General features: G+C 38.3%; 1 protein-coding gene and 1 pseudogene across 1 annotated transcript in view; one reads left to right on the top strand and one right to left on the bottom strand.

Annotated features, from left to right (window-relative positions):
• NUBPL (nucleotide binding protein like) overlaps window positions 1–17493 on the bottom strand; it is a gene marked incomplete at its 5' end in the record, with an annotated part of 302534 nt that overhangs the window by 196379 nt on the left and 88662 nt on the right.
• LOC114048973 lies at window positions 4119–6059 on the top strand (annotated as a pseudogene).

Here is a 17493-nt window from a genome sequence, read left to right as displayed (position 1 = left end):
AAAGGAAAAAGAAAGAAAGAAGGAAGACAGGGAAGAAGGGAGGGAGGAAGGAAGGAGAGAAGGAAGTTTACTACTACTCACCTACCATGACCCACCACAAACTTTATTTAATTTTTTAGGCTTCCATTCTCATTTCATGAGTATTTAGAAAGGAAAGTTCTTCATATCAGGATCACAGATCACAGAATCGCAAGGCTAGAGTTGGAAGGAACTTCAAAGGTGATCTAGTCCAACTCCTCATTTTACAAATGACAAAATGAGACCCAAGGGGGTTTAAGTGACTTGTCCCAATAATATCTGAACCCAGGCCCTATAAGTCAGCATGGTTTCACAAAGAACAAGTCTTTCATTAATAACCATATTTCCTTTGGTAAAAGGTTATTAGATACCTGGGATACGGTTTTTAGAACAGGGAAGTATAATAGATCCAAAGATCAGTGTAGGATGTGAGCTCCTTGAAGACAGTAACTATGTTTTTTGCCTTTTGTTGCACCTCCAGGGCTTAGCACAGAGCCTGGAACATAGCAAGTATTTGATAAATGCTTTCTGACTGACCATTTTAGCAAGACTCTTCACAGAGTCTTCCATGGTTGCTCTGCAGATAGGATACTAAAGTAATGTGGAATCAGAACTGGTTGAATGACCTGGCCCAATTATGGGAATAATAATAGCACCTACCTTCCAGGGTTATAAGGATAAAGAGAGAATTTGTAAAGTATTTTGCAAACCTTAATGTGATATATAAATGCTAGCTATTATTATTTGGTCTATGTAGAAGAGGGTCTACAGTATTGTGCCAAAGGGCTCTGATTTTTGTTTTATTCTATTTAACATGTTTACCATTACCTTGGATCAAGACACCAGTGACATACATATCAATTCTGCAGATGACACAAAATTAGGAGAGCTGATATGTTGGAGAATGAGAATCCAGAAAAGATAGTAACAGAGTAGAACAATGGGCTGGATCTAATAAGATGGAATAAAATAGACATAATTATAAAATTCTGCACACGAATTCAAAAAAATAGCTGCATTAACTTGAAGGGATGCCCATCAAATGCAGAATGGCTGAACAAGTTGTGGTATATGATTGTGATGGAATATTATTGTGCTATATTAAAGGATGATTTCAGAAACAAAACCTGGAAAGACTTACATGAACTGTTGCAAAGTGAAGTGAGCAGAACCAGGAGAATGTTATACACAGTAACAGTCATGTTGTACGATGACTAATATTGATAGACTTAACCCTTCTCAGCAATACAAGAGTCTAAGACATCTCCAAAGGCCTATGGAAGAACTATGGAGTTTGAAAGCAGATCAAAGCATACTATTTGCTGGTTTTTTTTCTTTTGTTGTGTTTTGTTTCCTCTTTCTGGTGGTTCCTCCTATTGGTTCTAATTCTTACCTATAACATCACTAATGTGAAAATATGTTTAATAGGAATATATATGTATAGCCTATTGCGCGCTGTCTTGGGGAAGGAGGTGGGGAGGGAGAGAAAAATTTAAAATTCAAAAGCTTATGGAAGTGATTGTTGATAATTCAAAATAAATTAATTAAAAATTTAAAAAATAGTTGCACAGGTATAGGACGGGGAAGATAGAGAGAAGATAGCTCCTGGGACAAGGACCTATGGATTTCATTCATTGTAGGTCCAATGAATCAACAGTGTGAAATGACATCTCATAAAAATGTAACTGGGTCTTAGGTTGCATTAAGAGAAATGTTCCCTGAATGAAATGGATATCCTGCCATATTCTTCCCTGGTCAGATATGTTTGCAGTCCAGGATTCAGTTCTGACCATCACATTTTAGGAGACAATATTGGCTAGCTTAAAACACATATGGAAGAAGGAAAGCTGAGATATGATGGAGATGAGAAACAGAGTTAATACCAGATACACCCTACAATCCCTTCAAATTCTAAAATGTTATCCTTTTCTTTATTTTTTTTAAAACCAGAGCTTTCATTTCACTGGTATAGGGAACCCCCATTGAGGATGTTTCCTCTACCTGGAGTCTCAGAGAGTTAGTTGCCTGGAGAAATTGTGAGGTTAAGTGACTTGCCTAGGGCCATACAATCATGCCTTGCCTAGGGCCATACAACGGGTAGTTTCTACGACAGGACATGAATCCAGGCCTTTTCGATCTAGAGGCCAGCCTTTTAACCATAATACCATGTTGCCTCTCCATGATCCATTTTTAAAATGCCTCATCAAAACTGAACTCAATTCTCTTTTCCCTTCAAGTCCTCCCTTCTTAAGAACTTTTGTATTACTGTGGAGGGTACCACTATCCTCCCGGTATGCCAGGCTCACAACTTCGGTGGCATCCTTGACTCCTCCATCTCCCTTACCCTATAAATCTAATCAGGGGCCAAGTCCTGTCATTCTTACCTTTGTAACATCTTTCCTCTGACACTGCCACCACCCTGAGGCAAGCCCTTATCAGCTGGTTGGTCTTCCAGCCTCAAGTCTCTCACCATTCCATTCCATCTTCCACTCAACTGTCAAATTAATCTCTCTAAAGACCAAGTTTGACCACGTTCACCCCTCACACCCCACCTCAATCCACTCCAGTTGCTCCCCATTGCCTCCAGGATCAAATACGAAATCCTCTGTTAGGCTGTTAAATCCCTTTATCTCCTAGTTCCTTCCTACCTTTCTAGTCTTCCTACATTTTACACTCTCTTCTTCTCCCCTACTACCACAACCAAATACTCTGCAATCCAGTGACATCCTTGCTGTCCCTCACACATGACTCTCTATCTCCAAATTCTGGGCATTTTCAGGAGCTGTCTTCCATGCCCAGATCTCTCTCTCTCTTTTTCTCTCTCATCTCCACCTCCTGGTTTCCCTGGATTCCTTCAAGTCTCAATTAAATTCCAACCTTCTACAAGAAGACTTTTCCAGTCTTACCTTCCCTCTGAGAGTATGTTTAACTTAGACTATACATATGCTGTTTGTACATAACAGCCGTTTGCACGTTGTTTTCCCCATTAAAAGTATGCACTCTGATGAAAGCAAGGACTGTTTTTTGTAAGTATCCCAGGGTTTAGCACAGTGCCTGGCATACAGTAGGTGCTTAATAAATGTTTGCTGACTTGACTTATCCAGATTTACCCCAAAATCAACGGCAAGTTCACTGGAATTTATTTCTTCCTTTAGCAGTTCTTCAAATCAAGGGTAAAGGGGTACTTCAAGCAAGACTGTCTATATGTTTGAGAAAGATAAAAGCAGAGACAGAGCTGGAACCACAAAAGAGAATTTAGGGGCTCTGTCACATCCCTACTCTCACTGTTACTTATATGGTAGTAAGAAAATCTGCAGTCTAAGATTCAGTAACACCATTAAAAGAGCAGCTTCAGCAGCAGCATCTCAAATTGCTAGTGTGCTAAAGCAGCCGAAGGGAGTTGTCAACCAGCATCAGTCCAGCCAATGACAGTATAACAAGCAATTAAAACCATGGCTGGCTGGCCTGATGCTGACTGACAACTTAGCCAGTGCCACTGGTGAAAATGGGGGAAGGAAACCGGCTTCCTCACGCTACAATTTGCACAAAGGAAAACTGCTTGGTCATGCACAGGGTTGGGGTTTTTTTCCTTTAGTTAAAAAAAAAAAAAGCATGTCCTCTCAGCTCACAAGCTGTACAACCACTGAGTTCTCTTTTGTAGACAAATGTAAGCAGTGGGATGGACCATAATAGCCAGTCCTCCAGGGTTAGTTCAGACCAGTTACAAACCCATCCAGAGACCTTAATGTCACAGTCACTGCAGCTGCATCTCACCCAAAGTACAAAGCTAGAGGATGAGTGCCCTACTTCAAGAATAACTGCTACAGTGGGTGCCCCTGATTAGAATACTCTGTCAGCCCACACGGTTTTCTATCATTCCTGCAACTAAAAGAGAATGTGAAGCCTCTTTTTTCAGTCAGCGATTTAAAAAACTGGAAAATTGTTCTTCAAAGTAAGAAAGCACTTACATTACGAGAGAGAGAGAAAGAAAGAAAGAAAGAAAGAAAGAAAGAAAGAAAGAAAGAAAGAAAGAAAGAAAGAAAGAAAGAAAGAAAGAAAGAAAGAAAGAAAGAAAGAAAGAAAGAAAGAAAACTGCAACAATGCAACAAAGTCATGGGAAGAGAAGCAGCAGTTTGTAAGATATAAAAATATTCAGGCCATATTAGTCTTAGAGCAGCTCCAGGGAAATCAGTGTGGCCTAACATGAATAGTTCAATGTAAAAAGTTCCTAGCCACTCCCAAGATCCCTTTACTTGGATGTACTGGTTGCTGTTACTGAAGTAATTTTACAGAAGCTGCAGCTGGCGGTCACTATGGATAATTCATTGACCTTTTCTTGAAATACAGCTGAACAGATGCTATTTTAAAAGTCATAATCAAAGATATACTCCTGACAATGTACACTCCCCCATTCATTCAAAAAGAAATTATTTCAGTACTAGGATTCCTAGTTGAGCAATGTGCTCTTAATACAAAAATAGATAGATGAATTCCTTTTCTTCTGAAAGTAGATGAGGCAGAGGTTCTATTTCAGCAGAATAATGTATCAGTTGCACTCAAGTTTGTCAAGGAAGGCAGACTCGTGAAATATCTGCCTGCCCTGTGTATGCATAGCATTCTTATTCTTATTTATTAAGTGATGTGTTACTGAAAGTGTTGGCAAAAAATGCATTTAGAACTTCTATAATCATTATTAGTCAACACTAAGAGTGCAGAAAGGCAAATAGAAGAAAAAAATCTGAGAAAACCATTTCCTACATCCATTGCCATAATTACTAGCAGCACCTAGTGATAGTACTTTTTTTCCAAAAATTGTATGTCACCAAGTAATTTTTTGAAATTTATAATTGTATTAATTTGAAATTTATAAAAATTATAATTACAATTTATAATTATATCAAATAAGGGAGGGCTCTACTTAATGGGAGCACCCCAGCACAGCTTCAGGTCCACAGTGATGTAGAAGGTTCCAAGATATTGCACTCCAAAGAGGCCTTGGGCCTGAATTCAAGGATTGCGTTAACTTCATGAACTTGGGAAAAGGAAAAAAGAAAGGTAGCCTGTGGGGAAAAAAGAAAAGGAAGTGAGAGTTGTGGAATGGTGCAGAGAGGTGACTGGGATTAGCATTCAGAGTGTTTGGGTGTTCCTGACCTACGGTGAGGCAGTTAAATTGTAGGCTATAGTCAAACGCATAGAGAAAGAAGAAAAGCACATGTGTATGTGGGTCCTAGTGGAATCCTGACGATCTTAGAACCGAGCAAGCTGAGACGCTTCAATACGTTCCAGTTCACTCCAAGAAGTTGGCAGGTCGGCCCTCCCCGCCGCCGCTGCCTCCCGAGCACGCTCGTGCCCCGCTACCCGCCCACCGGCCCGCCGGTTTCTTGCGTAAAAACTGCCAGAATCCTAGAACGTGGGGCTTGCAGAGCAGCTTAGCTGGCGCGCAGGGACTCGAGAACCACCTGAGCTATGTCTGCCGTCCGGAAAAAGTTATAGTTGGCGATGGTGCATGTGGGAAGACATGCTTGCTGCTTGCATTTAGCAAGGACCAATTCCCTGAAAATTATGTGCCCACCGTGTTTGAAAATTATGTAGCAGATATTGAAGTGGATGGAAAACAGGTGGAGTTGGCTTTGTGGGACACAGCTAGTCAAGAAGATTATGATCGCCTTACACCTCTTTCCTACCCAGATACTGATGTTATACTTATGTGTTTTTCCATCGACTGCCCTGATAGTTTGGAAAACCTCCGAGGAAAGTGGACCCCGGAGGTGAAGCATTTCTGTCCCAAAGTGCCCATTATCGTGGTTGGCAACAAGAAGGATCTTCGACATAATGAGGCCACCAAACTGGAGCTGGCCAAGATGAAGCAGGAGTCAGTGAAAACTGAAGAAGGCAAAGAGCTGGCTTGTCGGATTGGTGCATTTGGGTATACGGAGTGTTCAGCAAAAACCAAAGAGGGTGTGAGGGACGTTTTTGAAATGGCCACAAGAGCGGCTTTGCGAGCCAAACGAAGGGGAAAATCCAGGTGCCTTGTCTTCTGAACAGTGGAAAGCCCAGCCCTCACTCGGTTAAGAAATGCTGTTTATTAATCTTAATGTATGATTACTGACCTCTTCCATTTATCTGCAATTTACATTAAAAGATTTACAAATTGGAAATCATCTTGCTACCAGGATTTAGAAGCCAACCGTAATTGTTTAATGACAGTCTCTGTCCAACACATCTGTGTGCACCAGGGTCCCTCTTACATAACTCTTAATAACCTTCCCCATTCTCCCAACCCACACATCTAGCACAAATTCAAGGGAATTCTTAAAGTCTTGCTTTTTTCTAGAAAGAGGAAAAAAGTGATCATTTTTGTGAACTGGGCTTTAACTACTTTTATACCTAACATGTCCTCTTGCTGTGAGCTGCAAGCCCCTCTGGGGAATAAATGGGAGTCCCTTCGAAGCAGGACCTCTTATAAGACTTTATTGGTATAGCTCTGGGGTATTATTGGAGTGTCTGAAAATGGGATCAGCTAGAGATGGCAAGTCCCCATGCAGCTGTTGTAAAGCTACACTTCTGTGGTTTCATGTTAGTGACTTCAGAGTTACTGCGTAATTAGTGCCATTTAATGTATGTTACCAAAAAATAAATGTATCTACCCCAACTTAAATGTGATATATTTTGTATAACTGGATTTCCTAATACGTTTGTTTATATGTTATCTCTACAGAAGGTCTCTGGGTTGGTTTGTTTGTTTTTTTATTTTTTTTTAATGCATTTGAACATAAAGACAGATAGAAAACCATCTGAAATCCCTTTTTGTCAGTTTCTCCAGTGAATGGCAGCCATTTCCAGTTCCTTTTCTGTATAACATACCCCAGCAGTGTCCACCCATCCTTGGAGCTAGACTTCAGTGAATGAGAACTAGGTTCAACTCCAAGGCAAAGTGATGGTTCAGAAATTGGAGTCATTTGTCTCAACTCAAATAGCAGCATCTTGGTATATACAATATTTATCTCTTTTTCTGACAGTGATGACTCCCCTTAATATCCTGGGGTAGCTTGTACCCATTTTCTTTTTTGATGGCCAAAGTCCCACTTGGAATTTCTCATTCCTCTCCAGCTGACTAAACTTTTTGTGTATCAGTTAATTTTTTCCTGAACTACTAATAGAATAAAGGGCAGGGGGTTGGAAGAGGAGAAGGAGGAGAAATAACATCAACCAGATCTCCATACTGGCCACTAAGAACATGCTGAGAAAAGAGGGGGAATAATGGAGAATATCCTCATCTACCCACATTAGGAGATGTAAGGGAATGATGTACTTTTTATCTATCTATCTATTATTATCTATAGATAGCATAAAATGGCTCTACTTCTTGATTTCTCACTTGTCACTTAGTTTTTACATCTTAATTAAATGCTTTTGTTATTAGATTGACATTTCCTGGCTCATCTGGTATTACAGAATGTTGTAATGGATTGGGGGAATCAGACTATAATATATAAAATAGATGGCCTATAACAGTCCCAATGAACTTGAGGAAAACATCAAGGAGAGTTGTCAGAATTCTTGGGGGCCTTGTGTTGAATAGAATTTCATCCAAAAGCAACAGGTCAGATGCATTTTGAGGTGCAGTTTCATTGCCTCTTAAAACAAAAGTGAACAGACCTCTTGTCCACTGCTACTGCCACCTTAAAGAATCAAGACAGTGATTGATTTTAGAATTATTTTCTAAACCAACAAGAAAAAAATACTGCCATGGGACCCAAAAATGGAAGAAGCAACATTGAAAAGTCTACATGCAGCTATCAACTTCATATGTATATCCCTTTTGATCAAACTTGTTCTCTCCATTTTTACTCCAGGCAACTTAGTGCTGAAGTGCAAAAGGACTCATGTGGGAAGAGCTGTTGAGATTGTAAATATTTGTGTGCATACTTTAAAAGAAAAGACCAAGAAATAAGACAGATTCTTTGAAGAACTATGGAGAAAAGCATGCTGAGAAAATGGTTTAGAAATTAATATGGGTATAAGAAAGGGGAAAGGAAAGTATGAAGCTAGAGGGCTATATATGTGAGAATTATCTAGAAAGACACAGTAGGTTGTTCTCACACTTGCATTAGAAAACAGCTTTTGTTGAAGTAACTGATGACTCAATTTCAGAGTGTGAAACACACCTTTCCAAAGGCACTTTGAAGACTGTCCTAGATGTAATAATTCCATGTTCAAATTTATCCCTGGATGAAAAATCAGTTAAGCCTCTGTTGCAGCTATACAATACAAAAATACCTATTCAAGGAGCTACGATCAATTAACAAGCATTTATTAAGCGCTTACTAGGAGCTATTGTGTTTTTTTTCTTTTATATGTAATTTTCTCCAATTATATGTTAAAACAATTTTTAACATTTTTTAAACTTTTGAGTTCCAAATTCTGAGACAGTAAGCAATCATATACAGATCATACATATTCAGTCATGTAAAACATTTACATATTAGTAATTTTGTACAAGAAGACTCAAAAGAAAAAGAATGAAAGAAAGAAAGTAAAAAGTAGTAGTCTGTATTCAAACAATATAAGTTCTTTCTCTGGAGGCGGATAGTATGCTTCAACAGTGGTCTTTTGGGATTGTCTTGGATCATTGTGTTGCTGACAATAATTAAGTTATTCACAATATTGCTTCATTGAACAATATTGCTGTTATTGAGTACAATGTTCTCCTGTTTCTGTTCACTTTGCTTTGCATAAGTTCATGTAAGTCTTTTCAGGTTTTTCCGAAATCCTCTTACTTGTGATTTCTTACAGCACAATAATATTCCACTGCAATCATATACCACAGCTTTTTTAGCCATTCCCTAATTGACGGGCAACCCTTTGATTTCCAACTCTCAGCCACCACAAAAAGAACTGCTATAAATATTTTTTTACAGATAGGTCCTTTTCCCTTTTTTTTTTTTAATGCCTTTGGGATATGGACTTACCAGTGGTATTGCTGGATCAAAGAGTATGTACATTTTTGTAGACCATTAGGCATAGTTCCAAATTATTCTCTAGAATGGCTGGATCAGTTCACAACTCCACCAACAACGTATTAGTGTTCCAGTTTTCCCACATCTGTAATTCTTTTAGAGTCAACACTAAATGGCACCTTGTTGACCATGGAGGACAGTATACAAAATGCCCTTAGCATGTTGTTACTGTATAGAGATGTACCCTCATATATGTAAAATCATCAAATTGGTTATCAACAATTAAATATGAGATCATTCTTATCTCCCAACTCCTCTTACTCATCCATTTTACTTAATCAAAGGGGCAGTCAATGAATATTACCAAAAGAATAGCTTCACTCAACTTATAAGAAGGCAATGACTGCAGAGAAGAAGGACCACATGAGCCATAAAAAAATTTAAACCAAAGTTGGATTCATTTTAGGCAAGAACCACAGGCTAGGTGTGGGTATTTTCCTATTTCCACCTTTGGATACCAACTTTCTACGTTCACCTTTAGACACCAGCTTTTTCAAACAATTCTATAAGTGTCTCTGGATTTAGAGAGGTTGAACTTCTGTTAAAACTCAATGCCTCACCATGGGTGGAGATGACCCTTAGTTCACGAAGACTGCACCAGTAAAACGAAAGCTTGGGCAGGTCCCACCAAACTGAGGAGCCTTTCAAGTATAACTCAGCAATAGACCAAACTAAACCAGCCAGAAGGCTGTCTACAAGGTGATTTTTTTTTTTTTTTGGCCATAGTAACTCAAGCAACTGTTTACTAAAATGTAGCGTGTGTGTCAGTGAAAAGACTATCCACACCAATTAAGTCATAGGTCTTTTGCAATACTGATGCAAAAGGAAACTGGATCCTATTTTTAAAACATTTTTTTAAAATATTTTATTTTTCTAATTACAAGTAAAAACAATTTTTAACATTCATTTTTAAAATTTTGAGTTCCATGTTCTCTCTCCATCCCTCCCCTCCCCCTTCACTGACAAGGCAAGCAATTTGATATAGTTTATAAATGTGCAGTCATGCAAGATATAATTCTACATTAGTCATGTTGTGAAAGAAAGCAGACTAAAAACAAGAAAAAAGTAAAAAAAAAAGTATGTTTCAATTAGCATCCAGACTTCATTAGTTCTTTCTTTGGAGACTGATAGCATTTTCCCTCATAAGTTCTTTGGAATTGTCTTGGATTATTGTATTGCTGAGAATAACTAAGTCATTTACAATTCATCGTTGTACAATATTACTGTTACTGTGTACACTGGTTCTACTCACTTCACTTTGCATCAGGTCATATAAGTCTTTACAAGTTTTTCTGAAAGCATCCTGCTCATCATTTCTTAAGAGTACATTAGTATTCTATCACAATCATATACTACACCATGTTCACCATTCCCCAAATGATGGCCACCCCTTCAATTTCCAATTCTCTGCCATCACTAAAAGAGCTGCTATCCATATTTTTGTACTTATAGGTCCTTTTCCTTTTTTATAAATCTCTTTAGGATACAGACTTAGCAGTAGTATTGCATGTACAGTTCTATATTCCTTTGGACATAGTTCCGAATTGCTACCCAGAATGATGAGATCAGTTCATAACTCCACCAACAGTACTTTAGTGTCCCAATTTTCCCATATCCCTCCCAACATTTGTCATTTTTCTTTTGTCACACTGGCCAATCTGATAGGTGTGAGGTGGTATTTCAAGGTTACTATAATTTGCATTTCTATAATAAATAGTGATTTAGAGCATTTTTTCCATATGACCATAGATAGCTTTGATTTCTTTGTCTGAAAATGGCCTGTTTATATCTTTTGACCATTTATCAATTGGGCAATGACTTGCACTCTTATAAATTTAACTCAGTTCTCTACATATTTGAGAAATGAGACCTTAAAGAGAAACTTGATATAAAATTTTGTTCACTATTATGATTACTGTGTATTTCCCTCCCTATTTTTTCCCATTTATCTTTCTCTCTCTCTCCTTTAACTCTGTTCCTCCTCAAAAGTGTTTTGCTTCTGATCACCACCTCCCCCAATCCACTCTTCCATCTGACAGCCCCACCTACACCACCACTCCCTTCACTTATCTCAGTTACCTTCATTTATCTTATTTATCAATTCTTCCTGTTCTGACTAGAAACCCTGAGAGTGTTCCCCTCCCAAACTAATTTTTTTTTTTTTTTGGCAAACTAAGCCATCTTTTGCCTCATTTCTTACCTAGTTTTAAATCACTGAATGGGCATTGCCTCAGACAAACTGAGACCTGGGAAAGACCTTCGCTTAAAAAGGCCAACGGCTCCCACTGCATCTGGGGCCATCACTAATCGTCCCGACCTACGTCTTTCCACTAGACTCAGATGACTCTGGAGGAGAGAGTGAGGCTGGTGACTGCACAGCCCTCTCTCATTTAAATCCAATTCACTTGCAAGTCAAGACATCACCCTCCTGATGTCATTGGTCCTCTTTGAGGACGAAGGACAAACAACAACAATCCCCTCCTACTTCCCTGTAGGATAAGATAGATTTCTACACTCAATTGAGTGTGTATGTTATTTCCTCTTTGAGTCAACAGATCAAGGACAGATTATTTAAGAATTATTGGACTACCTGAAAGCCATGATCAAAAAAACAAAAAAAAGAGCCTAGATATCATCTTTCAAGAAATTATAAAGGAAGACTGCCCCCAACTGTATAAGCTCTTTCATACCTTTTTTTATTTGAGATAGTTTACCCCACTTAACCTCTTACTACCCCCTTTTTCCAGTGTATCCCTCTTTCTCCCCGCTAATTTTATTTTTTTAGGTATCATCCTATCATAGTCAACTCACACCAGTTCCCTCTGTCTCACTCCTTCTAACTGCCCTAATAATGTTAAAGTTCTTAGGAATTACAAGTCTCATCTTTCTATTTAGGAATATAAACAGTTTAACCTTACAGAATCCCTTATTATTTCCCTTTCCAGTTTACTTTCTTGATTCTTGTATTTGAAAGTCATATTTTCTATTCAACTCTGGTCTTTTCATCAGGAATACTTGAAAGTCCTCTATTTCAGTGAATATCCCCTTTTTTCCCCAAAGGATTTTATTCAGTTTTGCTGCGTAGGTGATTCTTGCTTGTAATTCTAGCTCCTTTGCCCTCTGGAATATCCTATTCCTCAGATCCTTTAATGTAGAAGCTGCTAAATCTTGTGTGATCCTGACTGTGGCTCCATGATATTTGAATTATTTCTTTCTGGCTGCTTACAATATTTTCTTCTTAACTAGGAGCTCTGGAATTTATTTTTTTCCACTTAATAGTATTTTATTTTTCCAATTAAATGTAAAGATAGTTTTCAACATTCACTTTTATAAGATTCTGAGTTCCAATTTTTTTCTCCTTCCTTCCTTCCCTTTCCCCCTCCCCAAGACAACAAGCAATTTGATACAGGCTATACATATCATATTAAACATATTTCCACAATAGTCATGTCATGAAAGAAGAATCAGAACAAAAGGGGAAAACTATGAGAAAGAAAAAGAAAATAGTACACTTCGATCTGCATTCAGATTCCATAGTTCTTTCTCTGGATGTGGATAGCATTTTCCATCATAAGTCTTTTGGAATCATCTTAGATCATTGTATTGCTGAGAAGAGTCTATCAAAGCTGATCATGGCACAATGTTGCTGTTACTGTGTACAATATTCTCCTGGTTCTGCTCAATTCACTCAGCATCGGTTCATATAAACTTTTCCAGGTTTCTCTGAAATCCACCTGCTCATTACTTCTCATAGCACAATAGTATTCCATTACATTCATATACCACAGCTTTTTCAGTCATTCCCCAAATGATGGCCATTCCCTCAAATTCCAATTCTTTGCCACCACAAAAAGAGCTGCTATGAATATTTTTGTATATGTAGGTCCTTCTCTATTTTTTATGATCTCTTTGGGATACAGACTGGAAGTGGTATTGCTGGAACAAAGGGTATTCATAGTTTTATAGCCCTTTGGGCATAGTTCCAAATTGGAGTGCTGGAATTTAGCTGTAATATTCCTGGGAGTTTTCCTTTTGGGATCTCTTTCAGGAGGTGAGCAATAAATTCTTTCAATTTCTATTTTACCCTCTAGTTCTAGGATATCAAGGTAGTTTTCCTTTATTATTTCTTGAAAGATGATGTCTAGGCTCTTTTTTTTTTTTTAATCATGGTTTTCAGGTAGTCCAATAATTCTTAAATAATCTCTCCTCAATCTGTTTTCTAGGTCAGATATTTTTCTAATGAGATAGTTCACATTTTCTTCTTTTTTTTTCCATTCTTTTGATTTTGTTTTATTGTTCTTGATGTCTCATAGAGTCATTAGCTTCCACTTGCCCAATTCTAATTTTTAAGGAATTATTTTCTTCAGCGAATTTTTGTGCCTCTTTTACCATTTAGCAAATCTGCTTTGTAAGTTCATCTTTTCAGTGGATTTTTGTGCCTCTTTTACCATTGGGCCTATTCTGGTTTTTAAGGTGTTATTTTCTTCAGTATTTTTGAGCCTCCTTTACCAAGCTGTTGACTCTATTTTTCATAATTTTCTTGCATCACTTTCATTTCTTTTCCCATTTTTTCCTCTACCTCTCTTATTTGATTTTTAAAATCTTTTTTGAGCCCTTCCAAGAGTTCTGTTTGGGCCTGAGACCAATTCACATTTTTCTTTGAGGCTTTGCACGTAGTTGTTTTTGATACGGTTTTCTTCTGAGTTTGTCTTTTTGATCCTCCCTGTCACCATAGAAACTTTCTATGATCAGGTTCTTTTTTATTGTTTGCTCATTTTTTCAGACTATTTCTTGACTTTTAACTTTATATTAAAGTTGGGCTGTGCTCCTGGGAGAGGGGAATGTTCCAAGCTTCCAGTTTTTTTATGCTGCTATTTTCAGAGCTAGTTCTGGGAGTCTGCAAGTTTTCAATTCTTCAAAGGTGGTATGATCTAAGGAGAGGTGTAGACACTGCCCTCCTGCTTCATACTCTAATCTGTGAGTGACCACAAGTACTCTTTTCCTCCCTGGAACTGTGACCAGGGTCCCTACTCCCCTGTGGCCACAGGCTCTAATGTGCTAGGATTTCTCTTCGTGCTGGGACTGCTACCTGGAACCTTGTATGGACAGTGAAACAGAGAGTCCTGCACCCAGTGTCAGTAAAGAGTCTCCAGCAATCTCTTTCTGTCCAATTCCCCTACGGTCTGTGGGCTAAGAGCTCTGGAAGCAGCCACTGCCAATTCAGTCACCCCCAATGCTTGCTGCTGGCTTGCTGGGGCTCAGCCTACTCTGTATGGCCTGCTCTGGACTGAGCTTCACTTTCACCCAAGTGAGACAGACTTTTCCTCTCAACATTCTAAATTGCCTCAGGCTAGAAAATTGTTTCACTGGTACTTTTGTTGGTTCTGCCACTACAGAATTTGTTTTGAGGCATTATTTTAAAGTCATTTGGTAGAGAATTTAGGAGAGCTCAGGCAAGTCTCCATCCTGGAACCCTATTTTTCTAAGAACAGTGTGACAAATGTCATAGGATCATGGATTTGGAGCTAAAAGGGAGCTTAAAGATCACTCCAAATCTCACATTTTATGGAAGAAGATACTAAAGCCCAGAAAGGTTAAACAACTAGCCTAATAAGTAACAAATCTAGGTATCAAACTGAGGTCCTCTGACTCCAATTCCACTGTTTTTTCCACAGTACTACAAGTCTTCCAAGTAAAATATGTACTATAGAAATGAAAGTATTCCCCAGGCATGTGTATATATCTCAACATTAGATTAGGCCTAGTTCTTACTCTACTTTCCTTCAAATAGTCCTCTTGCCTATGAAATAAGCAGTGACTGGGGGCACCTAGGTGGCTCAGTGGATACAGCTCCAGCCTTGGAGTCAGGAGGACCTGAGTTCAAATCTGGTCTCAGACACACAACACATGACACTTACTAGCTGTGTGACCCTGGGCAAGTCACTTAACCCTGATTGCCTAGTAAAAAGCAAAAAATAAAATAAATAAATAAATAAATAAGCAGTGACTGTTTAGACTGGGAACATTTAAAGGTCCTATCAATCAACTGCCTCCCTTTCAGATCTACAGCCTCACTGTATCTTCTTTAGAAACAAATTTCATGTAATATCACATATGCTAGTTGTATCATGGAATCACTAGTTTTCTGGAAATGGAACGCCACGATGGAATTACTTTTTTTCATAAATCATTTGGAAATGTTCTCTTTTTTTCATTGAATTTGAGCTTTATTTCAGCATCTTAGGGAAGAAAACACCTCATCTAGGAATCACGTGACAAAGAGTACATTCACTAGAGTTGAGAAGGATACTAGAAAGCCAAGAGTTGGGGGAGAGGGGGATGGGGAGGAGTGGAATGGCCAATAGTTCTTTCTAGGCAGGATAGTATGAATTAGAGATTATTTTCAAGAAAAGGAAAACTCCATGAGTACTGCTGACAGAAACCAAATCGATTTCCCTAAGCCTTCTGAAGACATTTGTTCTATTATACAGCCTACAAGCGGCTAAAAGTGCATATGAGAAAAGCCATATCACAGATGCTGGATGACATGGTAGATAGAATTGGGTTTCAGGAAGACCAGAGATCAAATTCTGCCTCTTATGCTTGCCAACTACGTGACTACTAGAAAACTGATAAACTTCTCTGAACCTCAGTTTCTTCATCTGTAAAATAATACCTCTAGTACTTATATCAGAGTTGTGAGTTTAATATCCAAATGAAATAGCACATGTAAAGTTCTTTAAAAATTCTAAAGTCATATAAATTCCAGTTATTATCATTGGCATATATTACCAATAAAACTAATTCCTGACGTAGTCCAGAACACTGTGAATTCTAAGAGAACATTGAGCCACAGTAGGATATTCCAGAATAGTTCAAAAGAAAAACTAAAATCTTCAAAGAAGTTAAAAGAAAGCAAATGGAATTAATGACCTGCACGGCATAATTAGCTTGGAATGCAAGGTGGCAAATCTCTCCAAAGCAGCAAAAAAAAGAACAAATAATTGGAAATACCGATATACTAAACTGAAGAATAATCTGTAAAAAGAGAAGAAAAAAGCAATGACATTAACAGTACAAATGATCTCTATGTAAGTAAAATACTTTGATCATGAAGACAAGATGAGTAGAGACAAATTAAGCATAAAAGGCAACCCAGAAGAACATGACAAGGGGAAAAAAACCCGAATACCATAATACACAAAATAATACAAGAATACTGCCAGAACATAAGAATAGAGAAAACAAAGCACCAATCTAAAGAATCCATAGATTGTCTGTACTAAGTATTAGAGTCAGTATTTAAACCTTAGTCTCTCCCGATCCTAAGTCCAGCACTCCATTATCTCTATACCACTCTTCTCAACCCCAGAAATGTGGATGAATCTAATTTCAGCCCCGTGTGTGCCCAAAGACCTACCATTAACACTAGAAGGACATCTTTGATTTTTTTCTATGAGTTATAATTAAAAAGGGAGGAAGAATAAAAAGGAGCCTTATTAGTCTCAGTATCCCCATTGTTTGGGGAAGGGGAGAGGGGGAGGGAACATGACAAAACATCAAAAGAGATGGGTCCTTTGCTTCAAGGACAAGGGGTGGGCCAGAAGTTACACAACTTTACAGTGTGAATTAAAAAATGAGAAAAACTGATCAGAATGAACAAGTGGCAGAAATGGAAAGAGAAACAGGTAGCCTACTTCCTGGAGTATGAGGAAGGCAAAAAAAAGGGGGCAGAGTGAGGAAGGAATAAGCATATATATAGTACCTACTATGTGTCAGGCACTGTGCTAAACGCTTTTGTTTTTTTAAACAAATATCTCATTTGATCTTCACAACATTTCTGGGAGGTCAGTGCTATTATTATCTCCATTTTGCAGTTGAGGAAACTGAGTCATACAGAGGTTAAGTGGCTTGTCCAGAGTCACACAGCTAGCAAGTATTCTATGGTCAGATTTGAATTTAGGTCTTCCTGACTCCATGCCTGGCCCTCTATCTTCTGTGCCACCAGCTGTCTGGTGAACAGGTTAACTTCACATTTACACTTACAAGAGGCCATAGTTTGCCGCTACATCCACCTTCCCCGGGGAGGACCCCTTTGAACCATCTTCCTATTTATTCTCTTACTTATCCCAGAACCCCTCCAGCCAACTCCAAATCCTCACCCTCAGAAACCTGCAACCACACTCCTCACCTAATTCTAGCCTCTGCCCCACACCACAGGCCAGGAAGTATAGCTTAAAGGTGAAAAGAGGCCCCAATTTCATGAAGTAGTAAATAGCAGAAGATAGATAAAAGTATTAATCCTGAGAGAAGAAAATGGTGGAAGGAAAATGTCCAATTTGAATACAGTATGTCTTAACAAAGTTTCTTGGTCAGATCTGGTTTCCATTCTGATTTCCATTAAAAAAAAAAAACAAACAAAAAACCTTTCCTAACATTCTTAAGCTAAAGACTG

This window comes from Vombatus ursinus, unplaced genomic scaffold, assembly GCF_900497805.2.
Source record: "Vombatus ursinus unplaced genomic scaffold, bare-nosed wombat genome assembly UNPS02014794.1, whole genome shotgun sequence".
Classification (NCBI taxonomy): domain Eukaryota; kingdom Metazoa; phylum Chordata; class Mammalia; order Diprotodontia; family Vombatidae; genus Vombatus; species Vombatus ursinus.
The sequence above is the reverse complement of the archived record's forward strand: the minus strand, read 5'-3'. Positions and strand labels throughout refer to the sequence as shown.